The sequence below is a fragment of the Nicotiana tabacum genome, chromosome 14 (genome assembly GCF_000715075.1).
Source record: "Nicotiana tabacum cultivar K326 chromosome 14, ASM71507v2, whole genome shotgun sequence".
NCBI lineage: Eukaryota > Viridiplantae > Streptophyta > Magnoliopsida > Solanales > Solanaceae > Nicotiana > Nicotiana tabacum.
Window position 1 is genome coordinate 25,201,766 of NC_134093.1, and position 17,002 is coordinate 25,218,767.

A 17,002-nucleotide genomic window follows, 5' to 3' on the forward strand; every position below is an offset into this window, starting at 1 on the left:
TGATTCATAGAGTTAACAATAATTTTATTCAATTAACAGAAATAATAAAAATCCTTCAAATGCAACAATTTCCAATCTATTAATTAAATCCTTCAATTTCAACAAAATTTCCAATATATCAAATAGCTTTACAAGCTGAATTTAAATTTTAACAAATTTCTAATTTATCAAATAGCTTTACAAGTTGCAATAAACTATCCAAGTATCGTGTAATTATTATTATTATTAAGTACAATTTCTGCCGAGATCGTACGGCCCGATCCAGAGTATCGTGTACACTGCCGAGGGACATGCGGCACGATCCATATATGCATCTATCCTGCCGAGGCGTTCGGCCCGCTCCACAAGAAAGAAGGACATTTTCTTATGTACCTCCGGAAAGAGAGTATATTTATTATAAGATCAATTCGAGAGGATGAACAATTTCTCTTAACAATTAATTAATTTAAACCAAAAATCAAACATATGAGATTTCCATCCTTTAATATTTTTATCTAACAATTCACAATATATATATATATATATATATATATATATATATATATATATATATATATATCAAATAATATTAATTAAACAAAGAATACAATTTATACAAGTAATTCATGTTTGAGTTCTAAACTAGCCGGACTTTAGCATTAATAGGTAGCTACGCACGGACTCTCGTCACCTCGTGCGTACGTAGCCCCCACAATTTGCAACAATTATTACTTTAAAATTGATAAAAATATTTATTTTTTAATATTTATTTAAAATAATAAAACATATTTGTTTAACAAATGATAGCTTTTTTTATAGTCAATAAAAAATTTTACTCTTGCCACTCGGGCATACCTCACAATCACTCTTGGCACTCGGGCATACCTCACAATCACAAATGCCTCCCAGTCACTCGGCACTCGCACTCGGTAGGTATCTGCGCTCACTGGAAGTGTGTACAGACTCCGGAGGGGCTCCTTCAGCCCAAGCGCTATAATCTGCACGGACAACTCACGTGTCATAATAATAAAGTATGCTGCAGGCGGGCAACCCCGATCCACACTCATCCTCACAAATCAGGCCCTCGGCCTCACTCAGTCATAAAGTATGTTGCATGCGAGCAGCCCCGATCCACACTCATCCTCACAAATCAAGCCACTCGGGCATTTCAGTAAAACAGGGCATTCGGCCCAAAATATTTATATGCATCAAAATAGAGTCATAAAACTGAGTTATGATATGCAATGAAATGAATATGACTGAGTATGAATTTTCAATTTAACACAATAATTCATAGCAATATGACCTCTGTGGGTCCCAATAATACTGGCACATAGCCTCAACATAATTTTTAATATGCTTTTCAGCTCAATTTCTTTGACACATAAAAACGCATGGAAAATGCCAAGATTATTTAACTATAAAATTCTACGGAAACAATTATGTCATAATTTCTATAGTGCACGCCCATACGCCCGTCACCTAGCATGTGCGTCACCTCCCAACAATTCACAAAATATATATATTCGGGGTTCATACCCTCAACTCCAAGATTAGATGAGTTACTTACCTCGAACAAGCTGAATCCAATGTCGAGCAAGCTAAACAATGCTCCAGAAATCCCATTATGTGCGTATCAACTTCCAAACGGCTCGAATCTAGTCACAATTAATTTGATTCAGCACACAAAATTTATAGGAATTAATTCCATATCAAAATACTAATATTTTCACAAAATCCGAAATTATGCCCCAAAAATCACCCGTGGGGCCCACGTCTCGAAATCCGACGAAACTCACAAAATACGACAACCCATCCAATTACAAGTTCAACCATACTAATTTCACTCAAATCCGACTCCAAATCGATATTCAAACTTGAAAAGTTCGTTTTGTGACATTATAGAAATTTCCTTCTATTTCTCTTGAAGATTCAATAATCTTACACCAAAAATGAAGATGAATTCATGGAATATAATCACAAGGGAGTTAAGAACACTTACCCCAAGTTGTGTGAAAAATTTCCTCTCCAAAATCGCCCAAACCGAGCTCCAAAATGTCCAAAATGAGAAAAATTCTCGGAACCCTCATTTTTAAACACTGCCCAGGCATTTCCGCACCTGCGGTGCCTGGGCTCGCACCTGCGCATACGCATTTGGAACAAGAATGCGCGCCTGTGGAAAATAGTCGGCCCTCTAAAAACTCGCATCTACGGCAATATTCTCGCATCAGCGGGCTTCGCAGATGCACATTCCCCTTCGCACCTGCGGCTCTGCCCAATCCCACTCTTGGCCGCTTCTGCGGCTTATTTCAGGCACATGCGGCTTCGCACCTGCGATCAAAATCTTCGCAGGTGCGATCACACCAGTAGGCAGCAGTTTCAGTATTTTTCCTTAAGTCCAAATTTGATCCGTTAACCATCCGAAACTCACCCGAGGCCCCCGGGACCTCAACCAATTGTATCAACAAGTCCCATAACATAACACGGACCTACTCGAGGTCTCAAATCACACCTAACGACATCGAAATGATGAATTACTCCTCAATCCTAAATCATTGAACCTTGAAACTTCAAATTCTATAACTTACGTCGAAACACATCAAATCACATCCGATTGACCTCAAAATTTGCACACAAGTCACATTTCACATTACGGACCTATTTCAATTTCCAGAATCAGATTCCGACCCCGATATCAAAAAGTCAACTCCCCGGTCAAACTTCCCAAAAATTCAACTTTCGGCAATTCACACCAAATTCTACTACGGACCTCCAAATAATTTTTTGGACACGCTCCTAAGTCCAAAATCACCATACGGAGCTATTGGAATCATCAGAATTAAATTCTGAGATCGTTTACACATAAGTCGACATCCGATCACTATTTTAACTTAAGCTTTAACCTTTGGAACTAAGTGTTCCAATTCATTCCAAAACCTCACCGGACCCGAACCAATTACCCCGGCAATTCACACAACATCTGTAAAGTACAATTTAAGCAGTAATGGGGGAAGCAAGGTTGTAATACTTAAAACGACCGGTCGGGTCATTACACTGGCCCTAGGGACCTAAATACCCACTGGGAGGACCCTGAATAGTTAGTGGGCGATAAGAACTCTCTGGTATAGCACTGAGATAGGGTCGCACTGAAGCACCTCGAGGAGGCGGTGGTGCTGGATATGGGGGCCTGCTAGACTGCCCTCTCACGAACTGACCTCTGCCCCCAGACGGAGCACCTCTGAACTCTCCAGAATACCTAAACCGCTTATCTATCGTAACCTACTCTCGGCTCCGCTAACGTACACCCTCAATCCTGCGGGCTATCTCCACAACTAGCTCGTAAGAAGTACCCATCTCAACCTCTAGAGCCATAGTGGGTTGGATGCTAGTATGTAAACCCGCAACAAACCTCTGCACTCTCTCCGCCTCAGCAGGGAGTATCATAAGTGCATGGCGAGATAACTCAGAGAACCTCACCTCATAATCGGTCACTAACATCTGACCCTGCTGGAGCTGCTCAAACTGAAACCGCAACTCTTCCCTCTAAGAGGGTGGAATATACCTGTCCAGGAAAATACGGGTGAACCTATCCCAAGTCGTGGGAGGAGAATTTGCTGGTCTGCCAAGAACATAAGATTGCCACCATCTATGTGCTCTGCCCTCTAGCTGAAAAGTAGCAAAGTCTACCCCATGAGACTCCAATATCCTCATGTTGTATAGTCTATCCTTGCACCGATCAATGAAATCCTGGGGATCCTCATGTCGCTCACCCCCAAAGACAGGAGGATGTAGTCTAGTCCATCTGTCTAATAGTTTCTAAGGATCAGCGGCTGCAGCTGGCCTGGGCTCAGGTTTAGCTGCTGCAACTGGCTGGGCTCTACCCACGGGTAGTGCACCCTGGGTCTGATATACAACAGCTGCCTATCCATGAGTCTGTGCGGTAGGGGTCTGTGCTCTCCCTCCCCCCGAGATATGGCTGGGTCTGCCGGAAATAAACCGGCATGAGTCATATTGTCCATGAACCGCAGCATACGACCCATGACATCCTGAAATCCTGGTGCAAATGTGAAATCCACCGGAGCTGGCTCTACCACAGGAACCTCACCCTGTTCCTCAATAATGGGATTTCCTACTGGACCCACTGGCGGCATAACTGGAACAGTCCTGGGACGTCCTCGCCCTCTACCACGGGCTGGAGCCCTCCCTCGGCCTCTGCCTCGGCCTCTAGCAACTGGGGGAGTAGCTCTTCCCTGGTCTGGAACCTCATTAGAGCGCGTTCTCACCATCTGTGAGAGAATAAGAGAAAGATATTTAGTACTACATCAATTGCACGATGGAATATGAAGAAAGGTAGTTTCCTAATACCATATAGCCTCTCGAAGATAAGTAAAAACGTCTCTGTACCGATCCGCAAGACTCTATTAGGTCTGCTCATAACTTGTGAGACCTACGTGAACCTAGTGCCATGATACCATGTTGTCACGACCCAATTTCACTTAAAGGTCATGATGACGCCCAACACTACAGCTAGGCAAGCCAACTAATAAATTAAACATATATCGATTATTTTCAGAATAATATTCCAAGTAATTTTATTATTTTATTAGCAATATTAAAGAAAATAAAAAGATACCGATAAATTTAAATCCAAGAAAAATAATAAGACCCTAAATTCTACCAGTGTGTGTGCCAAGACCTAGTATCACAAGTGTATGAGCATCTAGTAGATTATACAAAAATCTAAATACTGTCTGAAATGAAAATAGACAAAATTAAAAATACAAGAAGAGGCACCGGTAGCTGCAGGATGACTCAGAAATGCAGCTCACCACTACGCCCCTGGATAACGAGGATGTGCGATGATAGGTCCTCCACTAGTATCTGTCTCAGATCCTGCACAAAAAGTGCAGCAAGTGTAGCATGAGTACGTAAACAACGTGTACCCAGTAAGTATCAAGCCTAATCTCGAAGTGGTAGAGACGAGATGGCCGACTTTGACACTCACTAAGGGTCAACAATAATAAATGGAATAAATTATAATTATTCAAATCAGCATGATTCATAGAGTTAACAATAATTTTATTCAATTAACAGAAATAATAAAAATCCTTCAAATGCAACAATTTTCAATCTATTAATTAAATCCTTCAATTTCAACAAAATTTTCAATTTATCAAATAGCTTTAGAAGCTGAATTTCAATTTCAACAAATTTTCAATTTATCAAATAACTTTACAAGTTGCAATAAACTGTTCAAGTATCGTGTAATTATTATTATTATTAAGCACGATTTCTGTCGAGGTCGTACGGCCCGATCCAGAGTATCGTGTACACTGCCGAGGGACGTGCGACACGATCCATAAATGCATCTATCCTGCCGAGGCGTTCGGCCCGCTCCACAAGAAAGAAGGACATTTTCTTATGTACCTCCGGAAAGAGAGTATATTTATTATAAGATCAATTCGAGAGGATGAACAATTTCTCTTAACAATTAATTAATTTAAACAAAAAATCAAGCATATGAGATTTCCATCCTTTTATATTTTTATCTAACAATTCACAATATATATACATATATATCAAATAATATATATTCATATATATCAAATAATATTAATTAAACAAAAAATATAATTTACACAAGTAATTCATGCTTTGAGTCCTAAACTACCCGGACTTTAGCATTAATAGTAGCTACGCACGGACTCTCGTCACTTCGTGCGTACGTAGCCCCCCGCAATTATCAATAATTATTACTTTAATTACCTATGGGGTAATTTCCCCCTCACAAGATTAGACAAGAGACTTACCTCATCTTGCTCCAATTTAATCCACTAGTAGACTCTTTCCTCGATTATCCAACTCTGTCTGGCTCGAATCTAGCCAAAATAATTCGATACAATTATTAAAATTTATTTGAATCAATTCTATAAGAAAATACTACATTTTAAATAGAAATTCCGAAATTAATTAAAAATTTGTCTGTGGGGCCCACGTATCGAAATCTGGCAAAAGTTACGAAATCCGATAACCCATTCAATTACGAGTCCAACCATACCAGTTTCACTCAAATCCGACTCTGAATCGATACCGAAACCTCGAAAATTCGTTTCTATGAGATTTCAAAAATTTCCCAAATTTCAATCTCAAAACACTAATTAAATGGTGAAAATAATGATATATTTGTGTATATATACCAAATCCGAGTTGGAATCACTTACCTCAATGTCTTTCCATGAAAATCTATCCAAAATCGCCTCTGCTCAAGCTCCAATTTGTTAAAAATGGCGAATGGGACGAATGCCCTCTTTTATAAATCTGTCGAGGCAACCTTCGGAACTAGGCCTCGAACTGGGCCTCGATCGTGGCTTCGATCACGGCCCTCAAGCCTAGGCCTCGATCGTGGCTTCGATCACAGGCTCGAGCCTTGACCTCGGTCATGGCCTCGATCATGGCATCGAACATGTGCCTTCGATTGTGACCTTCGATCTTGGGTCTCGATCATGGCCCTCGAACCTTGCCTTCGATCATGGCCCTCGAGTTGGACCTTCGATCGTGGCTTCGTTACGGAGCCTCGACTCAGGCCGTCGACCCTGGGCTCGATATCTGGGCTCGACATCTGGGCTCGATTTTGGGCTCGATCACAACCCAGAATATCCAGCAGAAGGAAAAATTGCAGTAGCTTTTTAAGTCTAATTTTTGATCCGTTAACCATCCGAAACTCACCCGAGACCCTCGGTACCTCAACCAAATATACCAACAAGTCCTAAAACATCATACGAACTTATTTGAAACCTCAAATCACATAAAACGACGCTAAAATCATGAATCATGTTCCAATTCAAGCTTAATGAAACTTAGAATTTCCAACTTCTACATTTGATGTCGAAACCTATCAAATCAAATCCGATTGACCTCAAATTTTGCACACAAGTCATAAATGACATAACGGAGTTATGAAAATTTTCAAAACTGGATTCCGACTCCGGTATCAATAAGTCAACTCCCTAATCAAACTCTCAAATTTAAATTCCTATTTTAGCCATTTCAAGTCTAATTTAACTACGGACTTCCAAAAAATATTCCGAACATGCTCCTAAGTCCAAAATTACCATACGGAGCTATTGGAATCGTCAAAATTCTATTCCAATGTCATTTTCTCAAAATGTTGACCGAAATCAAACTTGGCCTTTTAAAGCCATCTTAAGGAACCAAGTGTTCCGATTTCAACCCAAACACTTCCAAATCCCGAACCAACCATCTCCGTAAGTCATAAATCATTAAAAGCACATATGAAAAGTTTTATTTTAGGGAACGGGGTTCTAAAAGTCAAAATAACATGTTGGGTCATTACATATGAAGCAAGAAAGAAAAAGGTAGTCAATATCACTAAACTCTCACTATGTGCCGGATTCTGAGGGCAAAATAATTGTACAACACTATTTTAAAAATTTAAATCATTTTAGAAACAACTTCTTTCTATATAATTTAATTTAGGACATAACTAGCAGCCTTGATAAAAGTTACACCATAAATTTATATATAATCTTGATGCATAAAACAAAACTTAGGAACCTAAACTATCATACCAATCGTAGTGCAAAGCACATGACCCCTTTTTGCCACGAAGACAAACTCCATCATAATTGACTTCCCAATAGCAAAGCTTATTTTTGGCACAAAGGGACTGATCTCTCGTATAATCAAACAATTTAAACTCTCCTGATTTTTTATCTTCCCACATTCCACACCAAAGAATGTTCTCTTTATCATTATAGATAGGAACATAGATTGTATTAACATAATACGCACCCATTGTAAACCTCCCAAGATTTGTTATTCCATTCAACATGCAATGGACTGTTATATTATGTGGTATTATGTTGTGGATCTTAACAGTGTACTCATCTTCAGCTATGGAACGAGAAAAGATAGAGCAAATTAGTGTGAGCAGAAAGTAAAAAGCAAAGTGATGGGTAATTAGAGAAGCCATTAATCTTGTTTATGTAGGATTCCCTTCCCTCTAGTCCTTTTTATATATCAATTTAGCCACACAAAAAATTCCAAAATATTAGTCACTTGAAAATATCACAAAGATATTAATTATTTTTTCCCATCCTGATTACTCGAATCCATTAATTACTCAATTAATGAAGAGATAAGAATAAATTAGTCAAAAACTCTTAGTATTACTGCAAGTAAATGAATAGTGATTCTAGGGAGTGTCAAATCCTTAAATGACATATAAAAGGATTGACTAACAACTTATTTCTCTTTAATGTGTGATTTTGATAGTCTCCTTTCATTTTTACTTGTCTATAATGGGCTTTGTACTCCATTTAAGAAATACTAAATCAAGTATATATTTACCATAATACTCGTAATAATGATAGCATTTCAAAAAGTCTTGGGAAATAATCTAGGTAATGAGTAATTAATGATACGGGTAAAACATGAAAGCACGTTGTTTTTCTTTTGATTTGTTAAAATGGACAAGTAAAAATAAAAATATATTTATAGTATAGTGGACAAGTAAAAGTAAATAATGGAGTAATAAATAGTAGATGACGAGTAACTTATTATTCTTTTCCAGTATTATTGAAGGAATTCTTGTGATCAGGGAAGTAGTAATTAATTTTTCTGGACAGATTTTAGATGCAAGATTAATATAATCATTTTTTTAATTAAATCAGCAAATTGAGGGAGAATTAATTAGCGGTCTTCCACTTGTTTATTGACATATAAAAAATAAATATACCTGAAAGAGGTAGATATATCCTAGACGAGGAATTGACTATTAGAGACGATCTTTTTTGGCTTTCAAATAGTTATTTTTTTATATGGTTAACACTTAAAAGAGTTATATACGACATTTATACCACCAACAGATGGAGATGGACACCTTTTAGATACTTTAACTTTTAGCATGCTTAGGATTGAGAAAAAAAAAATTCAAGTTTGAATACAAACCTAGACTAGACTAATATCAATAATACGAAAAGTATAATCAACTTCATTAAACTCTCGCTATAAAGGTTACACCATACTTATATAATCTTGTTACGTAAACAACACTTAGGAACCTAAATTATCATTACCAATCGTAGTGCAGAGCACAGCCATTAGGAGCATGAAGACAAAGTCCATTATAACTAACAATCCAATAGCAAAGTTTATGTTCAGCACAAAGGGATATATCTCTCTTATAATCAAACACTTTAAACTCTCTTGACTTATTCTCTGCCCCCATTGCACACCAAAGTATGTTTTCTTGATCATTATGTATAGGAAGATATATTGTATAAATAAATATTGACGCACCGATAGTTCGTTTTCCGAGATCTTGTTTTCCATTCCAGTTGCATTGGACTTGTACAGGATGTGGTATTGTGTTGCGAATCTTAACAGTATAGGATTCAGCTATGGAAGGAGAAAAGATGGAATAAAATGTGAGCAGAAAGCAAAAGGCAAAGTGATGGGTAATTAGGGAAGCCATGAATCTTGTTTGTGTGGTATAATATTTCCTTCCCTCTGGTCCTTTTTATATGTCAAATTTAACCAAAGCAAAATTTCCAAAAATTTTGTCAGGTTAAAAAAATCAGGAAGTCATTAATATTTTTTGTCCACCCTTAAATAAGACATATAGTTATAATTACTTACTCATTTAGACGAGTGTGGATCAAACATAAAACAACATATAAAAAGGACTAGCAACTTACTTCTCTTTTCTACTATTATATAGAAGGGATTCTTGTGACCATGAAAATACTAATAATTTTCGGACTGATATTAGATACAAGAATATTTTTCTTATAAAAAAAAATGAATTAGAAATTAAGGGATAGTTACTTAGCGGACCCCCACTAGTTTATTGATACCCACAATTAAAGATATATATATTAAAGAGTTAGACATATCAATTCAGGTACGAAAATAGTTGCACAATTTTTGGCTTTCAAAGAAATGTTTCTTTTATATCACGAAATAGTACAATATTTGTACTGCCAACAGACGAAGATGGGCATATGTTAACTTTCAGCATGCTTTAGAATGGAGAACAAATGTTTTTAAAGTTGAACACAAACCCAGACTTTAATATGGTTTACTTTGAGTTAGAGACTACTGAAATTTCACATGTTAAATACGGAGGGAGTAGTAGCTTTGGTCCTTAAATTTTACTTTATTAATGTTTTGATTCTAGTGTTACTTGGAGAAGTACATTTTACCTTCAATTATAGGCTATATTAGTTTAGATTTGGTCAAATTACTGAGTGAACTTAATATATATATTTTTTTTAAATCGAGTCAATTATAGTCATTCTTTTATTGGCATTTGAAAAAGATGAGTAAATTTCATGGGTGATCATTCAACTTTGTATTCATTACGCAAAAGTTATTTTTTTTTATTTTTGTTACGTAAAAATCATTCAACTTTTTGTTCATTATTCAAAAGTCATTTTTCTTGCTTTTGTTATACAAAAGTTATTTTACTTTGCTCTATTTATCACAAAAGTCACATTGGCCAGATTATATAATACTTTTACTTGAAAAGTCTATTATATCTTTGACATTATAAATTCTCTCATTTATGTAATATCTTCTATATTGTATACTATATAATATATTTTTACCGAGATATTTTACTTATAATTAAAAATACTTTAAATTATTTTAGTTATTATTTTTATAGTATATCCATACATTTAATGTTTTCATGGCACTCAATTTTGTTTAATCATATTCAAACATGAACATATTTTAAATATAAAAATGATAAAAATATTTATTTTTTAATATTTATTTAAAATAATAAAACATATTTTTTTAACAAATGATAGCTTTTTTATAGTCAATAAAAATTTTTTAAAAAGTTTCAAATATATTTGTGTTTAATATTAAATTTTTTAAAGCTTTATCTGTTAATATTATTTATTTGAAAGTATTAATATGATGTGTCATTTTGCTAAATGTGGGTATTTTATTTATAAATTAATGGGTATGGCTTGGTGATAAATCAATGAGCTTTAATTTTTTAATCTTTATTAAATATATTTCATTAAGCATGATTAAGAACGTGGACTTGAGATTTTTTCACGGTAATGTTACTAACAAATTTAATAATGCTACTTATATATCTTGAAAATTAATATTAAGAAAAATTAAATGTACGAATATATTATAAAAATTATAAATAAAATAATATTAAGTTATTTTAATTATAAGTAAAATATCTGGGTAAAAGTATATTATATAACATATAATATAGAAGGTATTACATAAATGGGAGGATTTATAATATCAAGGGCATAATAGATTTTTTAGGTGAAAGGTTTGTAAAATATGGTCAAAGTGATTATTGTGATAACTAGAGCATAGTAAAATGATTTCTGTGTAACAAAAGAAAGAAAATTGACGTTTGGGTAATGAACACAAAGTTGAATGATTTTGATGTAACAAAAGAAAGAAAAGTGACTTTTGGGTAATGAACACAAAGTTGAATAATCACAGGAGCGGAGGTAGGATGGCGGTTACGGGTTCGGCAGAACCCAGTAACTTTGGTCCAAACTCTATATTTGTCTAAAAAATTAATTAAAAATATACAAATTATTAATTTAGAACCCAATAACTTAACAAGACAAAAAATTTTGAACCCATTAGTTTTAAATCTTGGCTCCATTCTCTGATGATCACCCATGAAAGTTTCTAAAAAGAGTGCATCCGAAGAAAGAGGTCTTTTGGTTACAAAAGTTTTTATTGGTACTCAAACTGGTAACAACGATTTCAGATGCCTCGTAAACCCAATGGCCTGATCGGCTAGAAGAATGAACAAATATATATATATATATATATATATATATATATATATATCGTACAATAATTTAATTGATTCATTTAATTATCAGGTATTCAATTCATTTAATTGAAAATAAGGGTGGTTTACAATTGTTCATCATTGTTCCATGAAAGGCACTGTAATTTATCGGGGCCCTGCTAATTCTACCAAAACGAAGGGGAATAATATTTTTCTTTAAAAATATTTTAACAAGTTTTCTTGTGTGTCAATTTGGGCTATATATTTAGCCTACATCACCATAACGTTTAGATGGGTTCAGTCGGATTGTGTCCAAATTGACTTGCCATGAAATTCTGTCCATCCCAACCTGCTCAAACTTGGGATGTCCATAAAAGTGTTGGTCAATTTCCGCACTTTTCAAATTCAAGGGATTTTATTGCAAATAATCTTTTTTCTCTTTTGACAACCTTTCATGGTTTTAATGCCCTTTCAACTTTATAAATAGAACAACAAAAAGTTGCGTCCTAATACTTTTTAAAATGGTATTTATTGGTAACTTTTGACAACCGGCGCTCAACCGAGTGAACCCGGCCGAGCAAGCCTGTTAGATACTTTCTACCCAATTAATCCATGATCAAGAAAAGACGTGATTTCATTCATACAATCCTAAATCGTTTTATTAGTTATTGCGCATTTAAGTCTCAAAATACACATTTCTTATAGTTCGAGTGGAACAATTGATCAAACACAATATAACTTGTTTAACATTCCCAACACACACATACAACCGACATAATGTCTACGGAGTCTCTAAAGATACAAAAGAGAGTAAAGATGGTACCGGCAACAAGGCCACGGCTATACCTCAAAAAGTGACCACAATATAAATAAAAGGTACAATACATGACCCCGGAATGAAATGGGGCTCACCGAGTCCACTGAGAAGAGGATGCAACACTATCTGTGATCAACACTGTTTGCTATGTAACCATCTGCATCCATTTAAAGATGCAGCGCCCCCGACAAAAGGGACGTTAGTACCGTCGAATAGCACTAGCATGTAAAACTAAACACCAACTCAATAGAATGAATAATAATACAAGAGGAACAATCAAGAATTCAATAAGGGCTTCAAATAATAGTAAAACAACAAGTTAAGGATCATATACGTTTTCGAGACACTTTCCATATTATTAGGTTGGGTAACCCTTAGTACCGATATTCCACAATTCGCAATGCCTCAGTATTCTTACACGGAGTCCGATCTCGGGCCGATCGGTTAGGCCATCTCATTTGAGATATTACCACCATTTCATTATAATTTCCAGCACGGTGCCACCATGTGTGCGGCATGGCGTCCGATCACGGCCCGATCGGTTAGGCCATCTCATATGAGACATCAACCTTTTTCACAATTTCATCCACAATACCACCGTGTTCTTACACGGAGTCCGATCTCGGCCCGATCAGCTAGGCCATCTCATTTGAGACATCACCCATATTCAATCTGTCATCTCAATTCATATTTCTTTCCCATACTTTCAATACAATGGCACGAGTGGCCCCAATTATAAAGTTATTCTTGGCGCTAGGCCGTATTTCATAATTCAAGTTCTTTTCTACATTCCAACATTTTTATTATCAACAACAATAAGGCTTCCCATTCAAGACGTTAAGTTCACATATGAGCAATTTGGGAGTCTTAGACACATAGAGACTTTTCATATAATTTGGCATAACAACCTTTATTTTGATCTTGACATGAAGTCTTAACCTTGCTAGCACATATTCCACATTTGGAACGCAACCTCAAATAACACGATAACATGATAAAGCATTTAGAATAAATATTGAACTCACATCCTTTAACACAAACACATTAGATATCGCCAATTCTATAATGATCAAGGGCTTACTCCAATTACATGAACACCATGGGGTTCGATTCTAAGAAGAAGGGGGTTTAACCAATATACCCCAATTGAGCTTCTTCAAACTCTAAAATAACCCGGAATTCTTAGCAACTTTAATCTATATTAGAAATATAACAAGTTGGATCAAAATTAGGAAGATGAACATGGTTTTAGCTCATTTGAGCATATTATCAAACATTAGGTGTGCATCAATATTTTAAGGCCCTTTTCATGGAAGATTCCATCATTCCCCAATCCATTCTCTATCATCTTTAGTTCACAATATTTTCACATACTACAAGGATACATGCATGCAAGGTAAGCACTCTCATCCCCATTAATTACCCTACTAATGGCCCATTCTAGTTATATTTTGAAATTCAGAGTTTGGGTGATAGATACTTACCTCTTAGGAAGAAGACCTAGGTGCCTCTCTTGATAATCTTCAAGATTTTATGTGAGAATTGAAGAACAATTTGATGAAGATCACTTCTCCCTCTAGGACCCTCTCTCTCACTCTAAAATTATCAGAAAATATGATCAAAATGGTCCATGGAATGTGTTTTAATGGAATAGGGTCGGGTTTAAAAATCTAAAAATTGAAGCTCCGGAACAGGTTCTGCGGTCGCATATGCGACCGCATAGTGGTTATGCGGTCCGCGAAATGACCGCGAAAATGGGGGCCAGAACTGGAATGAAACTGATTGGTCTGCGGTCACTATACGGCCCGCAGACCTGTTCTGTGGTCGCATAATGCACCACAGAACAGTTCTGCTATCACATAGTGCACCGCAGAACCTCCCTTCGAAAAATTCTAAGGAGGGATATGCAACAAGAATGCGGCCTGCGAAACGGTTATGCGGTCACATAATGGCCGCGAAATTGGGCATCAAAAATTCCCCAGAAATCTGCCCCACTCTGCGACTAGTCTACGGTTCGCAGAGTTGCGGCCGCAGAATGGGCCGTAGAAATGCGTACTTTTGCCCAATATATTCCTTCAACTCCCAACACATTGTTCAATTCAGAGTTTCCTTTGTAACTAGGCCTATCCACTTGTCAGAGAGCCCCAGAAACACATCCTTAAAACATATTCATAAACCAATAACATAACATAACTCATAACAATACCAACCGTGGCCTCATGTAAACAAAATATAATCAAAAGTAATACCTTTACATTAACTGAACAAGTGATACAAAATTCATAGGCAACAGGTTCATAAAAGAAAGGATTACATAACTATTCAAACAAGTAATGATACTTCTTCTTTATTTCTTCCTCGGCCTCCCACGTGGCCTCTTCAACATGTTGGTTTCTCCATAACACTTTCACGGAGGCAATTTTTTTATTCCTCAACTTTCGGACTTGTCTATCAAGAATGGCAACTGGAATCTCTTCATATGACAATTCTTCATTAACCTCAATGGTCTCAACCGGCACAATAGCTGACGGATCTCCAACTACCTTCTTCAATATAGACACATGGAATACCGGGTGCACTAATGACATCTCGGGTGGTAGCTCAAGTTTGTACGCCACCTGGCCAATTCTCTAAATGATTTTATACGGCCCGACATACCTCGTACTCAATTCCCCTTTCTTACCAAATCACATTACACCTTTCGTGGGGGAAATTTTCAAGAATACCCAATCATCTTCTTTGAACTCCAAGTCTCTGCGACGAACATCCGAATAGGATTTTTGATGACTCTAAGCAGTTTTCAACCGCTCCTTTATGATCTTAAATTTTTTCATAGCCTGATGTACAAGGTCTGGACCTATCAACTCTGCTTCCCCAATCTCGAACCACCCAATGAGAGATCTACATCTCCTACCATATAATGCCTCAAATGGTGCCATCTGAATACTAGCATGAAAGATGTTGTTATAAGAAAGCTCTATGAGTGACAAATGATCATCCCAGCTACCCTTGAAATCAAGAATACAAGCACGCAACATGTCCTCAAGTGTCTGAATAGTCCGCTCTGCTTGCCCGTCGGTCTATGGATGGAAAGTTGTACTAAGATTCACCTGAGTACCCAAACCTTGCTGAAATTTCTTCCAAAAATTGACCGTGAACTGAGCCCCTTGATCGGAAATGATAGAAACTGGAGTGCCATGTAGCATGACTATTTCCTTGATATACAACTAAGCGTACTGTTCCGTTATGTCGGTAGATTTAACTAGAAAGGTTTCGTGAGTCGGTCCACAATCACCCAAATCGAGTCAAACTTGCGTGGAGTGCGTGGTAATCCTACCAAAAAATCCATATTAATCACCTCCCACTTCCACATTGGAATTTTTATGTTCTGTGCCAACCCACTAGGCCGTTGATATTCGGCCTTCACTTGTTGACAGTTTGGACACCTTGACACAAAGTACGCCACATTCCTTTTTATGTCATTCCACTAATAGACTTCCTTGAGATCGTGATACATCTTTGTCCTGGATGCACGAAATACCTAGAAGCGTGAGCCTCGATCATGATCATTTCCCGGAGACCATCTACATTCGGAACATATAGTCGCCATTGGTACCTTAGTGTACCATCATCCATGCCAAGAGTAAAAGCCATAATTTTATGTTTTTGAATCCCCTCCTTCAATTGCACCAAAAATGAATCATTGTATTGCTTCTCTTTGACTTCCACAACAAGCGATGATTCAATCCTATTTTACACAATTACCCCTCTTTCATTAGAGCCCGTAAGAAGAACTCCCAAACTAGCCAATCGATGGACTTCCTTGGCCAATGGCCTTTGATATACCTCCAAGTGAGCCAAACTACCCATAGCTTTCCGGCTAAGCGCATCCGCCACAACATTGGCCTTCCCCGGGTGATATAGAATATCAATGTCGTAATCCTTGAGTAACTCAAGCCATCTTCTTTGCCTAAGATTCAGCTCCTTTTGTTTGAAAATATATTGAAAACTTTTGTGGTCCGTGAAACCTCCACATGGACCCCAGACAAATAGTGACGCCAAATTTTCAATGCAAAAACCACCGCCGCAAGTTCTAAGTCATGTGTTGGATAATTCTTTTCATGATTCTTGAGTTGCCAAGAAGCATATGTTATAACTTTGCCGTGTTGCATTAACACACACCCTAGCCCAATTATTGAAGCATTACAATATACCACAAATCCATCTGTACCCTCTGGCAGGGTCAACAGTGGCGCCGTAGCCAATCACGATTTCAACTCCTGGAAGCTCCTTTCACAAGTATCGAACCATTGGAACTTAACTGCTTTCTGAGTCAATTTAGTCAACGGAGAGGCAAGAGTAGAGAACCCCTCCACAAACTTCTTGTAATACCC